This window comes from Sorex araneus, chromosome 4 (assembly GCF_027595985.1).
Source record: "Sorex araneus isolate mSorAra2 chromosome 4, mSorAra2.pri, whole genome shotgun sequence".
Classification (NCBI taxonomy): domain Eukaryota; kingdom Metazoa; phylum Chordata; class Mammalia; order Eulipotyphla; family Soricidae; genus Sorex; species Sorex araneus.
Genome location: NC_073305.1, coordinates 142,147,454 through 142,172,475, shown reverse-complemented (window position 1 = coordinate 142,172,475; position 25,022 = coordinate 142,147,454). Strand labels below are relative to the sequence as shown.

Below are 25,022 nucleotides of genomic sequence, written 5' to 3'. Positions count from 1 at the left end.
ATGGCAAGATAATGTCACTTCTTAGAGACTTAGCTGAAATCCAATACAATGTTCCTAAACTCTTTGACTCATCATTCAAGGTAAGCTTCTCACTGAGAGCAGGGAAAACACCTGACCCTTAAAAGTTTCAAATACTTTTGGGGGGATTTGCTCCCAAATAATAATTATTAAATAAACTATTTGCTGATTTTGATGACTTCTTAAGGACAGTAATTCTTACTGTACAAAAAGTCACTGCTTCTTGTGTTCTTTTGGAAAAAGGACAGTGACACAACAGAAGTGAGACAATCTTTGTTGGAAAGTAATAAGTTGGTATTGTGGAATGGGTACAGGAATAGTCAGGGAACTTCCACTGCTGTTGCCAGTGGTGATGACTTAACCTCCGTTCCAGTATCTGGTCTTGCTTAATCAATGTCATCAGTATCTCTGTTGATCATGATGGGAGGTGCTACTTGGTGTTACACTAAACCCCTCCACCCAAATAGAAAAATAAAATTAGGGTGCCAGCATACTTATTTGCAATAAAGCAACCTATTAAGCAGATGAAAACTAATTTCCAGATTCTTCAGAAAACTACACAGGATGTAAAATGATTAGATAAGTATCTGGTAAACAGGAATCATAAGAAAAGCAGTGAGAAAAATCCTGGACTTGGATCAATTCGATCAATTAAGATCACTGCACTTGAAAGGAGGCCATACTTTTGCATCGGTAAAGGGTGCACTTGGTATATCATCAAAATCATTTTTTATTGAGATACAGTTGCATTTTTCTTTCTTTCTTTCTTTCTTTTTTTTTTTCTTTTTGTGTCACACCCGGCAATGCACAGGGGTTACTCCTGGCTCTGCACTCAGGAATTACCCATGGCGGTGCTGAGGGGACCGTAGGGAATGCTGGGATTTGAACCTGGGTTGGGCACATGCAAGGCAAATGCCCTACCTGCTGTGCTATTGCTCCAGCCCCAATACAGTGGAATTTTAGAATGAAGTGCAAAATATAAATCCACTCTGATCCTGCCACTATCACCACCAAGCTAGCTCAGCCCAACAGTTAGTCCTCCAGTTTGACCAATTCGATAGATGGGACAAATAGTTAATTAAATAATCAAGATAGTTAAATAACTCCCAAATTAGCACCCATTATCACAAAAGGACTAAAACCGCCAGGTTGACCAGCAACTGCATGTTTCCTTCTCTGATCCATTTTAGGATTTAAAGATGAGAAATCTATTTTGAAGTATTTGAGAAACACTTGCATGGTCTCTCACATATCGGCTGTTTCCACATATACTGATTAATGGAATGGCATGTAACTTAACCTCTCCTCACTTTACTTTTAAATTTTATTGAAAGTATAATTTTCTGAAAAAGAATTAAGTAGATATAAAATAAAGCCTTAAAAGCCTTATACATCTCTGGTAAATATTATAGGAAGTAAATCACACTGTTAAATTTGTCAAATCCTAAGAAAACATATGGCTTCAGTACTATACAACCATTTCCTAAACTTATCCTCCCTGACTTGTAAGTCTATTGACTCAGTTAAAAATGAAAATTATAAAAGCGGAGATTCCTTCATCAAAAATAGAAATTTCTTTTATTGAGGCTTATTTTTTCTTAATTAAGAGTGAAATGAAAAAGAAATCTTTCCCCCCAAATCATTTTCAAACATAAACCCGCAATATGAAGTTATAGCTCACAAGAATTTATACACTACTACTGAGAAAGTAATTACAACTCTGAGCCCACACAGAAAAACCACACTGTATAATAATACTGCTCACCACCTTCCCACTAGCACTAGAGAAACTTTAGGTTAGATTTGTAAGTGTAGTTCTGTGCAAACAACATTTATATATGGTCCTCAGAAAAGTTTTTATGAAGATACCACTTTCTCATAATATAATATGAACCATATTTTCTTTCCTGTACCAACAGGAACAACTATAACTTCTTCATATGAGAAGAGTAATACTCTAAAGTATACTTAAAATGACCATAGGGATTTCCTAATTTCTAGTCTAAAGACTTTGCTTCCCACTGAACAGACACTATAAAATAAGTAGTTTAGTGGCTAATAAGCCAAATGCCTAATTTAATATTAGAATTTTGCCTGGAAATACAAAACTAAAAATGTTAAGATCCATGGTTTGAAAGAGAAGCAGTAAAAAAAAAAAAAAAAAAAAGAAAGAGAAGCAGTGTTTGAATACACAAAGGAAGTAAAATCTGTTTCATTTTCAAGGCAGCAAAGAAAAAGCAGAAGTGGAAGGGCCTATCTACAAAGCTACTGATGACTCTATGAGAGTGTTTTATTTTTCTTAAGAAAAGTTTCTTTAATTCTAAATATTAAAAAAAATCTAAATAGTGAAGTAACCAAAGATTTTCTGGAAGCATCAGAAAGACTAGCCATGCCTTTCTCAGTGGTGGCTATAACCATTAAAATGCTCATTCACATTATCAGTCAGTTAAAAGTAAAACATGAAAGAGGAGATCAACAAAGATAGGGAACTCAATAGCTACATACCACCTCCTACAGCTTTCAACAACAGTTAAAGTAAGCCAGTAAATGCTCGAGAAAACTAAAGGTTTTCTCCCACCACAGATTTACTAAAGGCAGAGCGGTGAGAGTGTAGAGGGCCTGCCCAGAGGTTAGCGTGACTTTTCTTCACCACCGCAGGACTTTGAACAAGAAAACTAACCAATTTCCCTCATGTAAAATGAAGATAAAAAGTAGTAGTTGTCTCATAGAGCTGGTGGGAGATTAAAGAAGATAACACCTATAAAGCATGTACCACTTTATGATAATAAGCTTTCCCTCCAAATGCCAGTTATCATTCACCATGGAACACGATTAGTGGTTGAGGGCACAACTGGAGCCAGACTTCTTCCTGGGTTTGAATTCCACTGTCACCACATCCTTAGCTCTCTCCCCAACCCCTCTATAAAAACAGTTAAAATACAAATACCTTTCTCAGAGGGTTTTGGTGAAGTCTAAATGACCTAATATACTTGAAGCATTAAAAGGATACCTCAAACTTATAAAGCATTTAATAAATACTCACAGACATCCTCCTCCTCTCCACCAGAACGCCAAGGTCAGTCTAACAGAAAGGAAGTGTGCCATGACACCAGGAGGAAGCACTCACAGAACTATCATTCACAGAAAGTTATTTTTAAAAGACGCACAATGCATTGTGTGTTCATAACCTTGCACACTCTTCAGAAGCCTAAAAATATCAAACATTTTGACAGATATAAAGTATTTGCTGCCAAGAGGTTTCTCCTTCCTGCACAACTGCATGTTATTAACTTTCTGGTTACAAATTCTAGCAACTAAACATATCTGAGGAGAAAATAAATATCCAAATCTAATGGTATTATTTCACCAACCAAAGTTTACATAGAAAGATAGAGCTTACCGATGCACCATAAAAATTTCACAGAATCAGGAAGACTTCTGAAACAGAGAAACATGAGTCCTTATGAAGTTTAAAAGATAAAACCTTTATAAACTTAAATTTTTAAAACTCATACTTGATTGAAATATTATATAATTCCTACACAAAGGCAATATACAATAACTTTAGATTTGTAATGCAACACCTTAAATCATGGATAAAATTGTTTATCCTTATTTCTGTAATAAAATTGCCCCTTTGGATTTCTTTTCTTATGAACTGTAATGGTCAGATTTGTGTATAACCCCAGGATTTAGGCTAAATGCATTTCTGGGTGTATCTTTTCCATGAGATTAGCCTCTGACCCAACAAATTGAGTAAAGTAGATTGTCTCCCTGAAGTGGGTAGAGTCAATCCATCTGCCAAGGGTTTAAATGAACAAAAAAGTCAGAGAATGGGAAATCCTTCCTTCCTCCCTCCCTCCCTCCCTCCCTCCCTCCCCTCCCTCCCTCCCAACCTCCCTCCCTCCCTCCCTCCCTCCCTCCCTCCCTCCCTTCCTTCCTTCCTTCCTTCCTTCCTTCCTTCCTTCCTTCCTTCCTTCCTTCCTTCCTTCCTTCCTTCCTTCCTTCCTCTCACTCATCTTTCTTCTTCCGTTTCCCTCCTTCCCTTTTTCCCTCCTTCCTTCCTTTCCTTCTTTCTCCCCTCCCCTCTCCTCTCCTTTTCTCTTTTCTCTCCTCCTCTACCCTGCTTCTTTAGAGAACTCCTAAGAATACCACACAAAGTGGCCCAGGCTGAGGACTCATTCAAAATCCCATTACAAAACTTGGTGGCCTTTCCTAGGCTTCACTCTCCCTAACCCACCACCACCTATGATACTGCACAGCATTTTCTCTCCAGTGCTTTAAGGACACAAGTTCCAGGGATACCATGTTCTCTTGTTTCTCCTAGAAAAAAAATTTAAGTATTTCTTTCTCCTTAAAAATATTAAGTACTTCTTTCCTGGAAAAGAGCTTTGCTAGAGCTGTTCAATTTATGCTCATTTCCTTTCAGAAGACATTTGTTTTAAACCGTGAAGAGGGTTAGACGGGTGGTGGGAAATGTACACTGGTGAAGGGATAGGTGTTGGAACATTATATAACTGAAATCCAATCATGAACAACCTAATAACTGTGTATCTCACTGTGATTCAATTTTTTAAATAATTTTTTAAAAAGAGGGTTAGATTTAGGAAGGGTTAAATATCTTACATAGTTGCTCAGTCAATGATAAGATCCTAGATCTTATTGAGGAAAGTTTTCCATTATGCCTAACTTCTCTCTCCCCCAAGGAGCAGCTCTAGAGCCTCACTTCTGGGACTTCACCCAAGTTTATGGCCACACATTAACACATGGAGGATCTTGATCTGCTGTGTGCACCCATCCTCTTCTGTATAACTAGCTACTCAAGATACTAATTTTGAATCCAAAACCCAGTTACTCATCCATTCAAATCTCTCTTATCTTCTTCACGATACATTATTTATTTATTTATTTATTTATTTATTTATTTATTTTATTGCTTTTTGGGTCACACCCAGTGATGCTCAGAGGTTACTCCTGGCTCTGCACTCAGGAATTACTCCTGGCGGTGCTTGGGGGACCATACAGGATGCCGGGGATCGAACCCAGTTTGGCCGTGTGCAAGGAAAGCAACCTATCTGCTGTACTATCTTTCCGGCCCCATTCACAACATATTCTAATCTGATTTTTGTCACTGTTTCCTATTCCCTCTTCTTTTCTCTCCATATCCAATTCTCTTGACAAAGATATGTATTTTTCCCCAAGCCAGACTTTATTACCCCACGTAATAAAATATTTACCTACATAAATATCTGTCCAGGATTTCATACAAATTTCCAGTGTATGAAATCCCTCATTCAACCTCATTCCTGATTCCAATCAATACCACAGTAGATTACACATTCCTCTATGCTTCTAGGCAGAGAGGAACGAAAACTTCTGTAGGGTGAGTCATGATATCAATTACTGATTTGGGGATAAAATTTCACAAAACATATATGTGAAATCTTTTGTAACTTACTCTGATTAACACATTTATAAATTTAGATAAGCTACATCTTCCCAGGATCATAGTCAGTAAGTTTAACCTTCAATAATAATGGCTCTAAGAAGCAAGAATGCCACATATAAGACCCTAGCAAAGTATATAAGAAAGGTAAAGAAAGGTTTAACTTAGTAGACCCATAGCTCAACCTCTACGCATTTCTAAAAATGTTCTTCAAGAGTAGCCCTTGTCTAGTGCAGGACAGATAAAACTCTAAGATTTTACAATGCTCGGCCTGATATGAGTTCTTGGAAATCGGAAACTTTGGGTCATGAGCTACTGGTTTGATCAGATAACTTACACTAACAAGGTGACTATCATGAGTTCCCTTTTTTTCCTCTTCAGACATGCAAGAGTCTCAAGAGGAAAAAATGCTGAAGTCAGTCATGCAAAGGTCTAAATGCAACTGAACTCCAGTGAAAGTCTGGAAAGATCCGGGAGAGAGCTCAAAGGACTGGGTGCATGCCATATATTTGGGAGCTTCAGGTCAAGCCACAGTCTCATCTCCAGTACTGCACGGTCCTTCCAGGACTGCTGGGAAACAACCTCCTCCTCCACAGTGCTGGGAAGAGCTTCTGAGCACCACCTGCTCTAGTTCCAGCACAAAAGAAACGGCCCTGGAAGGTAGGGCTTGGGTGAGTGCCTTCCTCTCTCTAGCAACACTTTGTGTGTGTTATCAGAGTCAGAGTACTGCCGGGCATGTGGCTCCATGAAAGATCACACGCAGAAGACTGTGCTGGTTACTTCTCAATTCTGCCCCCACGAATGCTTCCCATTTCCTCAATTTAATCTGTCTTTTGTCAGTAGTAAACCATAAATTGTAATTGTAGCAGTTTTTTTTTTAAACAAGTCCTTCAGTGAATCACTGAGCTCTTTGGTGGTCTGGGAGGTCAACCTTCATTTTCAAACATTCAATCATCTAAATTCCTGTTCTATTTATGAGTTCATTTTAAAAAAGTATATTTTCCACCAAATGGTTGTCTTTTCTTCATTTCTACTATTCAGAGATTCCCAAATTTATTTAGACTACTGTTTGTTTTTCAGAAAAAAAAAATTACTCAGCATGCCACCCTTCCCAGGTGTCTACTTTCGTTAAGTGAACAAAGAGGATGAGCCCTACCCTCAACTGTACCCCAGCATTTCACTGACTCTCAATTCCCGCTCTCCAGGAGTAAACATTACCCGCTTTGGAAACACTGACTTAGAACCAGAAAAATGATACAAGGATGGGTTCAAGGAGGTCCACACTGAAGCAAAGGATACACCAGAATGGAAAGGACTTAGCGACTTCTTAAGGGCTTTTATATTGCTAAAAATGGAAAACATAAGTGTCAGGCAAAGGCTTGAGAGAATTTTACAGCAGTTATTTACTGGCACTAAATTCTATAAATTCACTGTATTACCGTCATCCGTTGTTTGTCATTTACTCGAGCGGGTACCAGTAACCTCTCTATTCCTCCCAGCCTTGAGATTTTAGCAGCCTCTCCTCATTCGTCTTAAATTCTATAAATTATTCGATTTAATGACAATTTTATTTATCATATGAGTATACATGGAATAATGCTTTTATCACTCACTACATATGAAGTGATTTTTCATTCTTTACATATATTAAAACATTTTTCCATATTTTTAATCTTTAAATTCTCACCAATAATACAATTTACTCTTTCTGCTGTCTTTCAAATTCTCAAGCATTTTCAAATGTACTTTTTCTTCCATCTTCATTTTTGCCTAACAGATCATAGTTTTTCTGACATCAAAAATCCCTAAGTACTTTCCAAATGTCTTCTTATGAGTCATGATCAAAATCAAGAATACCACAGATTTGGTTTGTAAAACAATGACATGCTGATGTAATTAACCCAGAGCTGTAGACAGTGCCTTTTCAAACTTCTCCGATCTCAGTCAACTAATTCTGCAGCAATTCAGACTCAAACTTGCCCTCCTTTCACTCATCTCTCCATCTCCATATCCAAACCTTCAGCAAATTCTGCTGGTCTCATCCTCAAGCACACACAGAATCTCATCACTTTCACCGATAAGCCTAAATTACCCTATCTTTGCCTATTCCCTGCAGTAGCCTCCAAATAGTTTCTCTGCCTGCGCTTTTGCATTTCCTGATACCATTTTCAACATAGGGGCCAAAGTCGTCCTGCCCACCAGAATTCTCATTATGTCACTACTCAGAAGGCCTCAGTGTGTATTCTGGAAACAATCTTGGAGAAAAGCCTTGGCTAGACTGTCAGAAATTACAAATGCTGTGTAAAACTAAAGAGAGTGATTTTTGAATAGCCATATAAGCCACACAAGGTGGGCAGGGGAACACACTCCTGATAGACACTCTGATTTAAATTGAAAACATGGCTAGATATGTTAGTGTCTGTATGTGTGTTCAAGGTCGTGAAGTATAATTTAGCAAAGTCTCACCACAGTGACTCAACTATCTGTACTTCACTCTGTCTTTAGCAACATATTCTAGAATATGAGCTCCATTTTCTGCCTGTGCTGATCTAAGCCTGTACTCATATCTAACTTACCCGTCTCTGTTCATAGCCACATTCCACTAGCTATTATTTTTGGGCAAACCTAGTGAGATTCTTCTATATCCATGTAAAAGAAAACTCCATTTGTACTAATCTCGTTTTTTTTTTTTCATTTTTGGGGTCACACCAGGCAATGCTCAGGAATTACTCCTGGCTCATGTACTCAGGAATTACTCCTGGCGGTGCTCGGGGGACCATATGGGATGCTGGGAATCGAACTGGGTTGGCCACGTGCAAGGCAAACACCCTACCTGCTGTGCTATCACTCCAACCCCTTAATCTTATTTTTAAAACTTTCTTCTCATATCTTGTCCTAAAAGGATGTGGAAACGGGAAGACTGTCAAGTAAGATAAATTAAATTAAACAGAAAGGGAAACCAGATGTAACAAAATTTTTCCAATTTAAGATTTCCTGTTGCAACTTTGGTTCTTTGTAACTATCTATGGTATACTCTCCCACAGACACTGAATCTCATTCTCCCCAGCCCTCAGGGAAGATGGAGCCAGCACTGGGTACCATCTTAATTCCTTTAGTGATTTTCTAGGAATGACTCCTTTCATCGCTTGAAAATCACCATTTGTCTATGTACTCTTGCTATTCTTTGCAGGAATTTCTGTTGAATTGGGATTCTTTAACTGCACAATGATTTAGAAACCTTACTCATATTTGTCCATTTACTTCAATCTTTACTATAAACCCGGGAGACATCAACTTCTGTCTGACATCACAGCTGCACATGCACCCGCCATCTCTCTTTTCCCCCAACTGACTTCTCAGTAAAATCTTTCCTGTGGAGCTTTAAATCTGGGTTTTTGTTTATTTGACTGCGGGGGGAGTTTTCTGTACCCAAAAGTATTCCATTTTTCCTTTAACATCTATATTTTCACTTTCCAACTCGACAGACTATTCTGCACAGCAAAATGAACATTCTCATCCAAAATTTCCACAATTTGGCAGTGCTTTCTGCCCCTACCTCTCAAGCCCCACAACTCCTCCAAGGACCCAATCCCCACCCCCACTCCAGCCAATGTATCCCCTGACAACACTCCTCCCCCCCCCCCCCCGCCACGTATCTCTTCCTTCCTTTAGTCCTACTGCAGTCATTTGTCTCTGCTCAGCACTTCACTGTTCTCATAAAGTTTCACACATAGTTTACCCTTCTCCAGCCAGATTTTATAGCTCCCTAAGTCTGGAAACATGTCATATTTATTTTGTACGCCTCCCTCTTTGCCCCCACCCAGAAGTCCTCAAGGACACAGAAGTACCTGGCAAATACTCACTAAATGACTAAATCCTTTCAGTATTTCTATAGCTAAAGTATAGCGTTCTTTCATCTGACTCTCTGGGTTCAAAAGTACATTGGAAAAAGTTGTATGTCAAAGCATTCATTCCCAAGTAACACAGATTTATCTTTTCTAAAACTTGCAATCATTGAACCAAATTTCAGTGGCTTTACCGAGAAAAAAAGAAGCACACAAAGAAGGAACTGTTATATAACCACCCTAACACTGCTAAGAAAATTCAACTTTTTTAGGCAGAGGGTTTATCATTTTATGGCAATGTAGCACTATAAATACTACCACACATTTCTCTCCCAAGAAAAAAAAGATGCTGGAAATGATTCAACTTAAACTTAAAACTTGTAAGGTGAAATTTAACAAGAGGTGAAATTGAATTTTTTAAAAGTTCCCACAGCAAATATTCAAATCCCATTTGTAAATTTGTATTTTATATGAAATGATTTCATGTAATCACAGTACGTTTAAACATCTGCTTCTAAGTGAAAGACCTTAGAACCCCAAAGTAACACGTAGCAAATGGCATGAATCTATTGAATAGCACTTGTCTGCATAACAAGAAGATTCTTAAAATTTCACACCAGTATTTAAGAAAGGATCAATTAAACTACTGCTAGCAATACAACAGACTGGTTGCTGGTCTGTTCTCTGCTTCTGCGTTCTTCTTAGAATCTGAAGCTCTTGTGTAAGACTTACAAAAGATGAAGAAGAAGAAAAAGATATGAAGCACCCACTAGAAAGGTAAGAAAAATTCAACTAAGACAACTTTGCAGTTATCTTTCAGGGCTTCCAATAATTTGTTTTCTTTGAGAAAAGCAAGTGTGAAAGGCATTTCAAAATTGCATTAAGACTTTAGCACTGTAGCACTGTAGTCCCATTGTTCATCAAGTTGCTTGAACGGGCACCAGTAACATCTCCATTGTGAGACTTGTTGTTACTGTTTTTGGCATATCAAATATGCCATGGGTAGCTTGCCAGGCTCTGCCGTGGGGCGGAATACTCTCGGTAGCTTGTCGGGCTCTCCAAGAGGGATGGAAGAATCGAACCTGGGTCGGCCTCGTGCAAGGCAAACACCCTACCCGCTGTGCTATCACTCCAGTGCATTATAACTTTAGGTTGTAAAAATACTGTAAGTCCAGTTGCCCAACACACTGACTTTGTTGGGCTCCACTTGATAACGTCCCCCAAATCCCCTGCTTCATTATTGTCCCTTTCCCACACTTTGGTGCCATCAAAATAAACAGTCTATTAAGACAACTCTATCTTAAGCAATTTCTAACTTTAATATTGTAAAAAGGCAGAACCAAGGGCCTGAAATCACATAATCAATTCTCCTGGAGATTCTATTTTCCAAACAAAAATGAAATAAAATCCATACCCCAGTCACATAAGTATCATTATTAATCATAAATTTGATTAAAGTAAGTGTGGTAGAGAAGTTTCCAGCTCTTTGACACAAACAAGCTCTGTAACTTGACCACATAAATGATGAATGCTTGTTAAATTCATATGTTCTCTGCTATTAAAAGATGGAACAACTAAATGTAAAAAATAATACTGAATGTCTAAAGGGAACATACTGTCTTGTGTCAAGAATTTAAAAGTTTTTTCAGAATTAATAAGAAATCTAAATAAATGTAACCTGTTTTGTAACAGAACATATAGAAGATACGATAATGTTTGTCTAAAGAAGGGTTAATATTTGATTAATATTTAATCTGTTTGTAAATATTTTGTTCCAATAAATAAAAGTGCTAAGTACAAACTATAAAAGCAATTTATAATTTAAAAATGTCTATTTTTCCTGCATTTGTATCACTAAATAAATTTTAATTTCTAAGATTTTCAAATTCAGATGAACAGAAGTCACAAAATTATAAGTTTAGAAGACAAATTTTAACATCACGTCAAAACATCTTCACTTAAACCTTTCTAAACAACAACAAAACTCAAAGGCCTCCTTCAGAAAGGCTAGAAACATTCAGAACGCCCCAGTACTTAGCATTAATCCTTCTTGATGCTTGCTATAAGTCTATTTCCTTTTCTTTTACTTCAGGGAAGATGGAAAACAGCTGTTCCACATTCCCCTTCAGGCTGCTTTTTTCCTTCCACAGGCCCAGTGGCCCCATGGGAGAAGAGTAAACACTGCAGGTGACTCCAAAATCCAGCTGGCTCATGCCTGATTATCCACAGGGCTGGTGACTAGGTCTATTCGTGGCCCCTAGAACGATATCATTAAATTGCAATAGCTTCTAGAAAAGTTATTTACCAGATCTTGTGGAATTCTAGACATTTATCACCTACAGTCTGCCCTCAGATATATTGAAACAACAAAATATGTAGTTTCAAGAAGAAAAGCTTACAGTTAGATGTGTAAAATTGGGGCTGCAGAAATAGTATTGAGATTAAGGTGCTTGTCTTTCTTATGGCCAACCCTGTTTGATGCCTGGCACTGCCAGGAATCTCCAATTCCTGAAATCCCATGGGTCCCCTGAGCACCATCAGGACTCATCCCTGAGCACTGCCCAAAAAAGAACAAGAAAGAGAAAGTGCAAAGTTTCCAAAAAGTGGAAAGAGAAAAATGTTGTACTGAAGCCAGGCCATCTAGGTCTTCATTACTGCCAGGCTACTTAAACCTTTTTCTACAGGCAACTCCTTTTCATCAAAAAAATGAACACAGTGAGAGATGCCAGAAACACCTCAAATTCATTACGCAGTTAGTTAATTTTTAATTAATTTTTAATCATTGCTTGTTGAGAAACCTTTTACCATTGCCAAGGTTTTGGAGACCCTCCACACTCAGTTATGGAACTGAGGAACACACAGTTTAAATAGCTAGGTTCTTTACCCCACCTGTCAGATGTTACAAGCATCTTGGCATGAAACATTTTAAAACTCAAAACTATCCCTGAATTCTGAAGGTTCAACTTAGGATTTTTTTCACTTTAAGTTGAAGGCTAAGCTATACTGTTCAGTAAATTAGTACTATTAAATGCATTTTCAATACTCTAAATTTACATGAGATTTTACCAGGGCACAACCCCATAGAAAATCAAGGTAATTTTTGCCTACAATTCTAGACTTTATTACAACTGGTGTAACTTTCTTGATTTTAACTTCAGAAGTATCCTTTCAATATTCCAATCTAAACAAAAGTGTCAATTTGTAATCTTATTTTTTTAAACGAGTAATCACTACTAGATTCACAATATTGTCTATAGATTATTACATTTTACACTAATTTATATAACCAAATTAATGTTGCAACCTTCTACTTTAGGAATTGCTAACAACTATCCTCATTTTTTTTCTTGCAATAGCTATTAAACTCCAACAGTAAAGCCAGTATATTGCCTGCATACCTAACCAATAAAAATATTATAGATCCACAAGCCTGGTGAGCCCATTTCCTTTACAAATTCCTTTTAAGAGTTATGGAATGCGGATTCAACTTTATTGTGGTATAATATCTGCATGCATTAAATACCTATTGCTTAGTATGTAAATATGTTACATGAGAAAAATACAAAAGTGCTGATCTAATCAACAAATACAAATTTGCAACTCAAAAGCATCTGTGTTTGCAATGAATATTTCAAGTGGAAAGACTTACATGACAGGGTTTTTTTAATGGCCAAATTCAGAAGAGATTTTACTTAAAAGAATAGTAAAAAAAGGAGTGGGAGAGTCGGAGTTGGGGGTAAAGTACAGGAAGTTCCCATAGTATGGCAGGGTTTCCAAAGCAGGTTTCCCTATGACAACTTTATAACTAAATGTGGGCCTAATCAAATGATGGCTGGAGGAACCAGTTGGGATGGGAGATGCATGCCGAAATTAGATAATGGACCAAACATGATGACCTCTCAGTGTCTGTGTTGCAAGCTATAATGCCCCAAAGTAGAGAGAGAGTATGGGGAATATTGTCTGCCTTAAAGGCAGGGGGAGGGTGTGAAAGGGGGGGTATACCCAGGATATTGGTGGTGGGGAATGTGCACTGGTGGAGGGATGGGTGTTTGATCATTGTGTGACTGTAACCCAAACATAAAAGCTTGTAACTATCTCACGGTGATTCAATAAAATTTAAAAAATTAAAAAAGTTAAATTTAAAAAAATGTGGGCCTAATCAAGTTCTATTAAAAGAGCATGTATGCTAATTTAAATAAACATAATTTTATTATGATTATCCTGTTATTTTTCATGCTAATTGGGAGAAGGGAGAGACTAATAACTCAATCAATAATACCTCTCAAAATGTGGCAAGCAAACAAATTGAGTAGCGAACGGTCTAGAACAAAGTAGATAGTCAACACATTTATGTCATTGAGAATTCATTCCTAATCTGCAGTATTTGTTTTGTTGTTGTTGTTTGTTTCTGGGCCACACCTGGCATTGCTCAGGGGCAACTCCTGACTACTCCCAGGAATCACTCCTGGAGAGTTAGGAGGACAGTGTGGGAGGGATGCTGGGGATGGAACCCGGGTCAGCGTGGTGCAAGCCAAGCACCCTACTGCTGTGCTGTCTTTCTGGCCCCAATATTCAGGTTTCTAACGACAAAATTACACTTAACTAATTGCTAGAATCAGTCCAAATATGAAATACCAAAGCAAGTGCTGTTTATTATTTTGCTTATAGTTTCTATATATTACCGGAGAGGCAAATAATGACAACACTTACCATGATAGTATTAATGGAAATACCCGAGGATATTCCAAGGATATTTCCAAGATGAAAATGAAGGAATGCACATTAAAACCCATAATATTATCCTGAATAGAGGACTGAATAAACTATTGCATTCAAGAAATAAGCAGATGGTCTCAAAAGTCTTTCCTTCTCATTCCAAGTTAAAATCAATCCTTTTGCCTTCCTAACACTCTGCCTCCTGCAGGTTTATACTCTTCTGGGCATCAGAAAGAAAATCCAAAATCCACATTCTCAACAGGCCGGAGCTTGCCTACCTTGGTAGAAGTAAGGAGCACGGTAAGCTTAAAGGCATCCAAAGACCTTAAAGGCAGCTAACGAGAACTGAGCAAGGAGCCTGGGACTCTGCAGGAATCATAAGAGTCTCACACTGGAATCCTCAGAAGGCATGAGAAGAGACAGAAAAGAGGATGAAGGAGAAGCTGTGGGAAAGAGCCCCTAAGTGGCCAGTTTACAGAAGCATAGGAAGCTCATGGCACTCGAGGGGGCTGACAGTTTATTAGCAGTAGTATTGAGTAGCAGTGGGGGTTAACAAAGCATAGACTGCATTATAATATGAATTTGGAGTCATAAAGAAAAAAATGGACTTAATGCACAATTTACATTAATCTCATCTTAAAGTAGACTCAGAGTTACTTGAGTGACAGGAAAATCTTTTCAAGATACTTTTATTTTAACACTCTTTAAAAATAAGACACCTGTTCTAAAGTCTCCATTTTCATGGGGAGGAAACAATATTGTTATTCTCTGAAAAACAATTTTAAGCACCGAATAATTTAAAATGCGAGTATTTGTGTAGCTATATAATCTATCAGAAATTTATTCTTCAATTCTAAATGTGCATGTCTTCGTAAACAAGAGTTTATTAATTCTAAAAAGTCCCCCTTTATTCTAGTTGATTCTTTACTACAACAAACACATCTCCACCAACAGCTAACCAAACCACTCCTTAATACATAATTAAAAGGGGGGCTGGAGGGATAGTAGAGCGAATAGGGTGTTTGCCTTGCACACAGGCACACAGCCAACCCGGGTTTGATTCCCAGAATCCCATATGGTTCGCCTGCCCCCCCACCCCTCGCCACCAAGCACCACCAAGAGTAATTCCTGAGTGCAAAGCCAGGAGTAACTCCTGTGCATTGCCGGGTGTGACCCCCCAAAAATTACTGGGCATACATAATTAAGAGTTGTAGGATACTAAAGTTAAACACATCAAAACTTGGGGTTACATTTATTTGTTAACCTCTACAGAGTTTTCAAGCTATTAAGGAATAATATTTTTCACTAAAATATTATCGACTTATGGAAAACTTAAAATTTTAAGTATAATTTCTGATTATATTGAGCATTAGAGGGTCAGAGAGACAGTAGAGGAGGAAAGGCATCATGTGGCTGACCCAGCTTCAGTACCAAATGTGATTCAGTAGATATGGTATGCTAAGCATCACCAGGAGTGATCCCTGAGCACAGAGATACAGAAGTAAACTCGGAGCACTGTTGGCTGTGGTCCCCAACCACGAAAAGTGCGAGCAAAATTAAGCATTAAAGTTGGCAAGACTTTTTGAAATTCCTCAAAATATTATTCAAAAAGTTCTGCAAAAACATTCCTTGATAATATTATTCCTTCAGGAATATTATCCTGAAATTTTTTAGTATCGCCATGTCCTAATGAAAGTATGGTTAGTGTCTCTGGAATCTGAAATTTTAATCTTCTATACCCCATTCTGTCATTAATTCATTATATAAATTTCATGAGAAAATAATTTCTCTTTCCAATATTCTGAAATTATATATACACTTGCCCAATTCCCATCTTGAATACTGATTCTAAGTTTTGATAAATTTATTATACCATTCTAATATCTGTTGGTAATTTGGTGACCCTAAAGAGTTTTATTAAACATATTATATGGGAAGTTAATATAATTCCAAAGTGAGAAACTCTACAGTATTTACTGTAGTAATAAGAACTGTCCTGTCCTGGGGCTGGAGCAATAGCACAGCAGGGAGGGCATTTGCCTTGCACGCGGCCAACCTGGATTCAATTCCCAGCATCCCATATGGTCCCCTGAGCATCGCCAGGAGTAATTCCTGAGTGCAAAGCCAGGAGTAACCCCTGAGCATCACCGGGTGTGACCCAAAAAAGAAAAAAAAAACTGTCCTGTCTTCTGCATAGACACATTGTTTTGGAAGCATTCTTGATATGAAACCACTGGCTTTATCCACCACACTCTCAGAATAGGAAAGATCCATCCTGCCTACACTGTAAAAGTAGTAATGGTACCCCCTATAATAATGAATACACCTTCTACAGAATTTGTATCTCCTCTAAGGCCCAGTACAAAGATATTCCAGGATAAGTATTTTTCTATCTCTTTGCTTCCATTTTTTGTTTTGGTTTCAGGGCTAGACCTAGCTATACTCAAGGGCTTACTCCTGGCCCTGTGCTTAAACTCACTCCTAGTGGTGCCTGGGTGGGCAGCATGCAAGGCAAGTGCTGTACGCCTGTACTCTCTCTCTCTGGCCCCAAGTATTTCTCTTTAAAAAAATCTTTAATGTTAATTTTTGTTTACTCTACTTCTGAAACTACTCTTACTTCCTTTTATTTTTTAAAAAATAATAATTTTGAAAGAGCCTATTTCATTTTTCTTCCTTTTTAAATTTTTTTTTGGCTTTTTGGGTCACTCAGCGATATTCAAGGGTTACTCCTGGCTCTGCACTCAGGAATTAGTCCTGGTACTGCTCAGGGTACCATATGGGATGATGAGGATTGAACCTGGGTTGGTCACATGCAAGACAGACACCCTATCCACTGTACTATGGCTCCAGCCTCCTCTTGCTTCCTTCTGCAGTATCACTTACTCACTGCATCCTTCATTCATAATTGAAAATTTCTTGATTATCCTAGAGAAAATGGGAATGTCCCTTTCTGCAATTTACAGTAATAAATGGACTGCATAATTTACTACTTAATTATATGTATTTTCTTAGATATGTGTCATATTTTCATTCTTACTGCCAAAATACAGACCCTTACATAATTATGGGAAGAAAAATTATTTTTTTGATTGGGAGGGTTAAAAAAGGTCAAGAATGCATATGCTTTTTCACTCAAATATGGACAAATAATATCTTAAATATGCTACAACTACAAAATGCTTCTCTTTTACTAGTTTCTTTGTCCCATTTGAAAACAGACTAGTATAGGGGCTGGAGCAATAGCACAGCGGGTAGGGCGTTTGCCTTGCATGCGGTCGCCCCGGGTTCGATTCCCAGCATCCCATATGGTCCCCTGAGCACTGCCAGGAGTAATCCTGAGTGCAGAGCCAGGAGTAACCCCTGTGCATCGCCAGGTGTGATCCAAAAAGAAAAAAAAAAAACAACCTTGATAACAGACTAATATAGTAAAACAAAATTCTAAATTTTATCTTCCTCTATTTCTCTCAAATGATTTGTTCAATTTATAATGTTAGAATCATATCATTTTTCTCATACCACATGGGGATTCTAGGCAGGCAGATATAAACACCAAAACATTCTATCACAAATTAAATTGTCAAATGTGTAAGTATTCTGTTTAATTTCTGAGTGCACTTTTCATCTATGATCTCAAAACACTTGAAAACACTTGATGAATGCATTTTTATATAATAAAGCACTATGATAAGCTGGGCCACAGCTCTGAAGAACTTTACCTCATGAAGGAAGGTCCTCTGGTCTTCTCAAGATAGCACTTTGAGATACTAGACTGGATAGTCACAAATCTCATGAAAAATCTCTATTAACTAATTTGGGAACTGATTTTATAAATACTAAACTGAGACACACATCTCAGCTGACTTCCTGCCACAACCAAGCTCCTAACCTCTGAGGGAGGAACTTTAAACAATTTCCACCCTGAAGGACCACAGAAGTTATGTGACAACAGACGTTATGTGTTTGATGGCAAATCTCCCACTTTGTCCAAGTTAATTCATTTGCGTATTTATTTTGGGAATTCCCTTTCATTTGCTGGCTATGCTATCAATGTCTATCAAACTGAAGGTTAAAATGCACATCACAGGTCCACTGGTTTTATTTAATGAACTAAAATGTGATGAAATATATATTGGCATCAAATACCAAACAATGAAAAGTCATACTTCCTGAGTTCAGGCTTCCAGCTGTTGCTTCTGTATGTTTTCCCATTCCACGTTAGCAGTTCCACAGTGCAAGTTACTAGCATAACCAGCACAACCTTGTACTTTATACTGAACCCACACTGAGGAGTCACTAAATAATGTAGGTATCAAATTCAGTCTATTCTTTTGTCCATTTTACTTGGCCACATTTTACTCACATTTACTCATTTACCATCACACATTTAACATTTACACATTTACCACATTTAATCACTTCGTAAAAGGATTTTTGCTTGGGTTTTGGTGGTATATTGTTGATGATGATGATGATGATGATGATGATGATAATGATGATGATGATGATTGATGATGGGCTGAGCCACATCCAACAGGGCTCAGGAATTATTCCTGGCTCTGTGCTCAGGGATCGCTCCTGGCAGGACTGCAGGGACCATAGGTGGTGCCCAGGACGAAAAGCTGGCCATCAGCATGCAAGGCAAGTGGCCAACCAGCTATACTATTTCCGTAGCCCCTTTTGTTTGGTTTTGTATCATTTTTTTCTGTGGGAGGAGCTACCATCGGTGAAGATGCTATCATTGTAGGATAAGGCATGTGATGTCAGATTCCGGAAATCAAACCCAAGGCCTCTTGCATGCCAGGCATGCACTCTTGTCCTGTGAGCTATCTCCAGAGCTTCAAAACAGATCTGAATCTACACAAAGTCCTTTAAAGGGTAGCTCATGAGAGACAAATACCGAGATAATCTTGTATTTTATTTCATCGTGGGCATTACAAATATTGTTGCCCTCCACCCCTTTTGGTAGTATTGTCTGGATATTCAACCCAATATTGCAAGTCAATATTTATTTTTCTCATCAGTAGAGAACTCACCCCAAAACGGAAGAAAGGTAGTTCTTGAAAGTTCTTAAAACTCTATAACGTGAAAACTAAAAGATTTTTAAAAATCATTTTGAAACTCCGTCCAAGAGAAAACGCCCGTTCTTAAATGGAATGCAACAAAAACTAAATCATGATTTTTGAAACCAAGACAATAACGGAATAAACTTTTCCCAGGGATCACTCCCGCTCCCAGCTATGAAATGTGGTCTGCGGGAAGTTTCCCAGCTAGGAAAAGGGGTCTTTCTGGCTTAAGGAATTCCAGGTAAATGTGGTTCACCTCCGGGTTTTGGACGATGGATTTCGTTTCAGTCATGAATGTCACCCGGCCTAAAAAGCAGAGGCTGCTGCCCTGTAGACGCGCTGAAAACGACAAAGGTTCTTGGGTCTCACACTTCTCCCAGATTCCAGGCGGGACAGATCCCGCGCCCGGGCGGCGTTGCTCACCGAGCTCCCCAGCCGATATGCGCGCCCCGCACCCCCAAATTCCTCCAGCCGAAGTGGCCACGAGGGAGGTCTGCCCACACTTTCCCCCCAGTGCCGTCGGCGTGGGGGGCGGGGGGAGTCTAGGAACGCGCTGCCCCAGCTTCCGTGGCCACCACAAACAGCTCCGACTCGCGGGGAGCACGAGGGCGCGGATCTGTGACCCCCAGCCGGGTCCCGAGACGCCGGAGCCCCGCGGGCCATGCGGGAAACCTCCAGGGGGGGTCCACCAGACCCGACGCCCCGACAGCGATCTCAGGGTCCTGGCGTGGCGCCGCGCGATCGAGGGGTGGGAAGGACCTTCGGGGCGGCCCCGAGGCCGCTCCGTCGCGGGGGGCTTGTGGTTGGGGGAGATCCACGCTCCGGCTTCACGCCCCGCGCGCCCGCCGGAGCCGGAGGCCGGCGCGGGACGTGGCTCGCCGCCACCCGCCCGCCACGGGGGCAAGAAAGTTGCGCCGCGCCGGGCCCCGAGCCGGGTCCCCCCGCAGCGCCCGCCGCGCGCCCCTCCGCTTACCGCTCTCCGCCGAAGCTGGGTGCTCTCGGGCGTCGCCTCCCCAGCAGCGCAGCTCAGGATCCAGAGCCCCTTCCCCGGCCTCCTGGCCCCCCGCTTCCACCCCAGGGCGCCCGGGCACCTGGCGCCCCCGGACTCGAGCCCTCAGCGCGCCCGCCGCGCCATGGGTGCCGGTGGGCGCCGCGCCCCGGGATGCGCCGCTGCAGCCTCGGCCGGCGCGACGGGCAGCCCCGGCAGGGCGCGGGCGGGTGCGATGTGGGAGAAAAGGGAGGCGGGCGCGACGCGGCGGCGCTGAGGCTCCGCTGGAGGGAGGAGGAAAACCGCAACGTCACCAGAGCAGGCGAAGATGAGGAGGGGGAAAGCGGGACGCCCCGGCCCCCGGCCGGACCCCGACCCGGGTCCCGCCCCGCCGACTCCCTCTGCGTCCCCCGAGTGCGGCGCCGAGCTGCGTCGGGCCTTCCCGTCTCTGGGGCCCAGACTCCAGGCACCCCTTGTCCTGCCGGGCCTCTTTGGCTCCAACTTGGTCTCTGGTTTCTCGTGGCCCAAAAGCGTTGGGTTCCACCCGGTAATTGCCTCCCCCCACCCCGAAAGATACTTTGGGAGGCCCAGGGGGAGGAGCTGATGCTGGGGTGTAGCCCAAGGAGAGAGGGAAAGTTGAGAACCTTATTACTGGGGCTGTTGCCCATTCCTCCCTCTCCCAAATCCTTACTCCTCCTTTTCTCCTCCCGTTTCTTCTCTGGGGAAGGGAGAAAGTCATCCACTTAGCAGCATTTCCCTCCCTTGGCTCTATTAAAGAAATACATTCAATTCCCAGCAGTGATAGGGCAAACGCATTGGATCTTCATCATTAAGGGGAAAGAAAGGCTAACAGACTTTTGATGTATGCAGTCACAAGTCACATGAACTTAACCCCCCTGGCCTAGGTGGATGAGATCAGGGACCCCCACATCCACCTGAGATTTTAACTTTAATAAAAAGTTAAACCGTAAGGGCCACAGCGTGCCTTGGAAAAGTCTCTGCAAGCAGCCAGCCACAGGCACTGCACAAGGGGTCCTACCTGGTCCCAGGAGAGGTGGGTGGATGGCCATCACCTCAGGATTAACTTCAGCTCCTTCAATGATAGCTTGTAGTTAACCTCCCCCAGCAAAAGAATGTGCAGAAGGAACAGATGCTTAGTCTTTCCTTGGAATGGAGACAGTTTTACCTGGGAGCAGTGCTTTCCTCCGTGCTTAAAGTGCTTTGAGTTCTGAACTGTATGCGTGAAACTCTATCATTAACAGTATCAAACAATAACAAAGCATGGGCCTCAATTAAAATGGGAAAAGGAAATAAAGTGCTTTAAGTTTTGAAGGAACACCTTTATCGTTTCCACTCTCCTCGGGGAATTTCTAGATCTAAAAGGAACATCCATCAGAAATTAAGGGGGAAAAGTGTATAAGTGTATTATTTTCCAGAAATTTATTTGGAAAGAAAATTCTTACAAACAGGTCAAAGCGTGGTTTTCTTCAATTTTTTTAATGTTCCTAAGTAAGATTTTCTTTTTTAAAAAATTTAATGTTCACAGATCCATAAGCTTCCAAATGTTGTAGCAGTGACCTGTGGAAGAGAAAAGGGTTCTGGAATTTAAAACCGGCTTTAATCTCATTAAAAACAATATTTTACAGTTTATTACTGAGAGACTTGGAACTAACTTTGGAGCCTTTGTTTCCTTTTTCTATATCATCCAGATATTATTCCTCCACTGAACAATTATAGAGGGTATAATTTAAAAAAAGAATAAATATTCCAGAATATTTCATGTGAGACTGTGCTAATAAGTTTATATTTACTCATTCAGTTATTAGGTTAAATTGTGAATGTGCCTGATACTATGATGTAACTGGTAGGCATGAATTTACTGTTGGTTTTTTTTTATTATTTTAATTATTTTATTTTATTTTATTATTGAATCATCGTGAGATACAATTACAAAACTTTCATATTTGAGTTTCAGTCATACAATGATTGAGCACCCATCCCTCCACCAGTGCATATTTTCCACCACCAGTATCCCTCCTCCTATCCCTACCTTCCCCCTGCCTCTATGGCAGACAATTTCCCCCATACTCTCTCTGCTTTGGGCATTATGGTTTGCAATATAGATACTGAGAGGCTATCGTGTTTGGTCCTTTATCTACTTTCAGCACATCCCGAACAACCCTCCAACCATCATTGACTTAGTGATCCCTTCTCTATTCCAGCTGCCTTCTCCCCCAGCTCATGAGGCAGGCTTCCCACTATGGAGTAATATTCCTGGCCCTCGTGCCTGGGTGTTAGTCTCATATTATGTTATTTTACATGCTACAAATGAGTGCAGTCATTCTATACCTGTCTCTCTTTCTGACTTATTTCAGCTCTTGGTTTTTAAATTCAGAAGAGATCCCAGAAATTTATTTATTTGTTTATTTATTTATTTATATTGATTTATTTAGCCGTCCAGGAAATAGTTGTCTTGTTCAGTGGTTCTCCAGTCTGAAACAGCAGCAGAACCTGAAACATCAGGAGAAGAGCTTTGATGAAATAATTTTTAAACGGGTATCATGTCAGATCAACAGACCACAGTCTCTGAGATTAGAACCTAAGTATCCAGCATGCTGAACCCTCTTCTCAGTATGTCAAGTGTGCAGCTGGCACTGAGAATTCTTCAGAGGATACACTGTCATTTGCTCCCCTTCAATCCCCAGTTTTGTCTATAATTACCTGATATTTCCATCTCAAAAACATGCACTACTTGCAAAGAATCACCATAGAGTAGGCCTCAGAGATCTGGAATTTTGCCTTGTTGCATCAGATCTTGATTCTACAGATAAGTACTTCAATTTGCCTTTCAACCCACCAACTCCATAAAATTTCCTCATCCTTTCTTGAATGCTACTAGTATGAAAAACTTCACCATCATCATTCTTCTCAGTCTTATCCTAAGCAGTGAATTTGCTTTATCCATGTAACAGAGAGTAAAATGATGTTTAATAGCTTTGTTCTAAATACTGTATTTCCCTATATAGATCCTAAGAATTATTATGCAGAAATAGTCCTACTGACTACTGTATTGCAGTCTACTAAAATTCTAAAGTATTTTCCTCTTTTTTCATGTGGAAAAATCAACCTTCCCATTCTACACTCATTATCAACCTATAATTAATGTGAAATTCTACTGCATTCTATTGTACATGTTAAGTTAATCCTCTTATTTATGCTTACTGATATGGTTGATGTTATTGATATTGAGCAATTTCACCTCCCAATTTTCTTCCTATCTTCTGCAACTTGTGTGTGTGTACCATGTCAGTCATTCAAAATCTCATTCTTACGCACCTTTCCACTGCCATCTGACATTGAGTCAGCATGCTGTTAGTGAAGAGTCTCATCATTCAAGGTCCCACATATCACTTAGTCATATTTTCTTCCCTTGTTTTATAGCAACAGTTACATTTCAAGGGTACTTCATACCTTTATAGAAATTAGAGAAAGGTATACTCACTACCCAGCCTACGGGTGTAGCAACATTGTCACACACAAATAAGAAAATGTATGCTTTGTGGATTTTTGTTAACTTTTGAAATTCTCTTTCTTTTTTTAGGTTCTCTAAGGTTACTTTAGTTATTTTTTTTAAGTTTTTAAATTTTATTAAATCACTGTGAGATAGTTACAAGCTTTCATGTTTGGGTTACAATCTCAAAATGATCAAACACCCATCCCTCCACCAGTGCACATTCCCCACCACCAATATCCTGGTTATACTCCCCCTTCCCCACCCTCCCCCTGCCTCTGTGGCAGACAATATTCCCCATACTCTCTCTACTTTGGGGCATTATAGCTTGCAACACAGACACTGAGAAGCCATCATGTTTGGTCATTATCTAGTTTCAGCATGCATCTCCCATCCCAACTGGTTCCTCCAGCCATCATTTTCTTAGTGAACCCTTCTCTATTCCATCTGCCTTCTCCCCTCCACTTATAAGCAGTCTTCCAGCTATGGGGCAATCCCTCTGGCCTTGGGTGTCAGCCTCATGTAATGTTATTTTATACTCCACAAATGAATGCAGTCCTTCTATCTGTCCCTCTCTTTCTGACTTATTTCACTTAGCATAATAATCTCCATATCTATCCATTTATAAGCAAATTTCACGACTTCATCTTTTCTAACAGCTGCATAGTATTCCATTGTGTAGATGTACCAAAGTTCCTTTAACCAGTTATCTGTTTTAGGGCACTCGGGTTGTTTCCATATTTTGGCTATTGTGAACAGTGCTGCAATGAATATATATGTACAGATGTCATTTCAACTGTGCTTTTTTGCATCCTCGGGATATATTCCCAGAAGTGGTATTGTGGGGTCATATGGAAGCTCAATTTCTAGTTTTTGAAGGACTGTCCATATTGTTTTCCAGAAAGGCTTGACCAGTCGGCATTTCCACCAACAGTGCAGGAGCGTCCCTTTTTCCCCACATCCACGTCAGCACTGGTTGCTTTTGTTCTTTTGAATATGTACCAGTCTCTGTGGTGTGAGATGATATCTCATTGTTGTTTTGATTTGCATCTCCCTGATGACTAGCAATGTGGAGCATTTTTTCATGTGGCCTTTTGGCCATTTGTGTTTCTTTTTTGAGGAAACTTCTGTTCATTTCTTCTCCCCATTTTTTGATGTAGTTGAAGATTTTTTCTTATACAATTCTACTAGTGTCTTGTATATCCTGGATATTAATCCCTTACCAGGTGAGTATTGGGTAAATATTCTTTCCCATTCTGTGGGCTCTTTCTGTATTTTGGTCACTATTTCTTTTGAAGTGCAGAAGCTTCTTAGTTTGATAAGTTACTTTAGTTCTTAAAAGTTACTTTAGTGGTGATTTATTCATATTTCTCAGTATCTATATTTGTCTTGGTTATTCATTTGTCTTCGTTTCAGGAATCAAACTGCTTTATTC

At 39.9% G+C, this 25,022-nt stretch overlaps 1 protein-coding gene across 4 annotated transcripts in view; it reads right to left on the bottom strand.

The window, feature by feature from the left end:
* The window catches only part of DSE (dermatan sulfate epimerase), a 71,438-nt gene extending 51,058 nt beyond the window's left edge, over positions 1-20,380 (bottom strand). The window contains exons 1-2 of one of the 4 annotated variants that reach the window (XM_055135635.1): positions 20,062-20,138; positions 3,419-3,456 (exon numbers count right to left, since the gene is read on the bottom strand). The gene's annotated coding sequence lies outside the window, so the exon portion shown is untranslated. Of the gene's footprint in view, positions 1-3,418; positions 3,457-20,061 lie in introns of all 4 variants that reach the window. The other 3 variants (XM_004621759.2, XM_055135638.1, XM_055135637.1) reach the window with 3 other exon arrangements.
* Between the last annotated feature and the right edge of the window lie 4,642 nt (positions 20,381-25,022).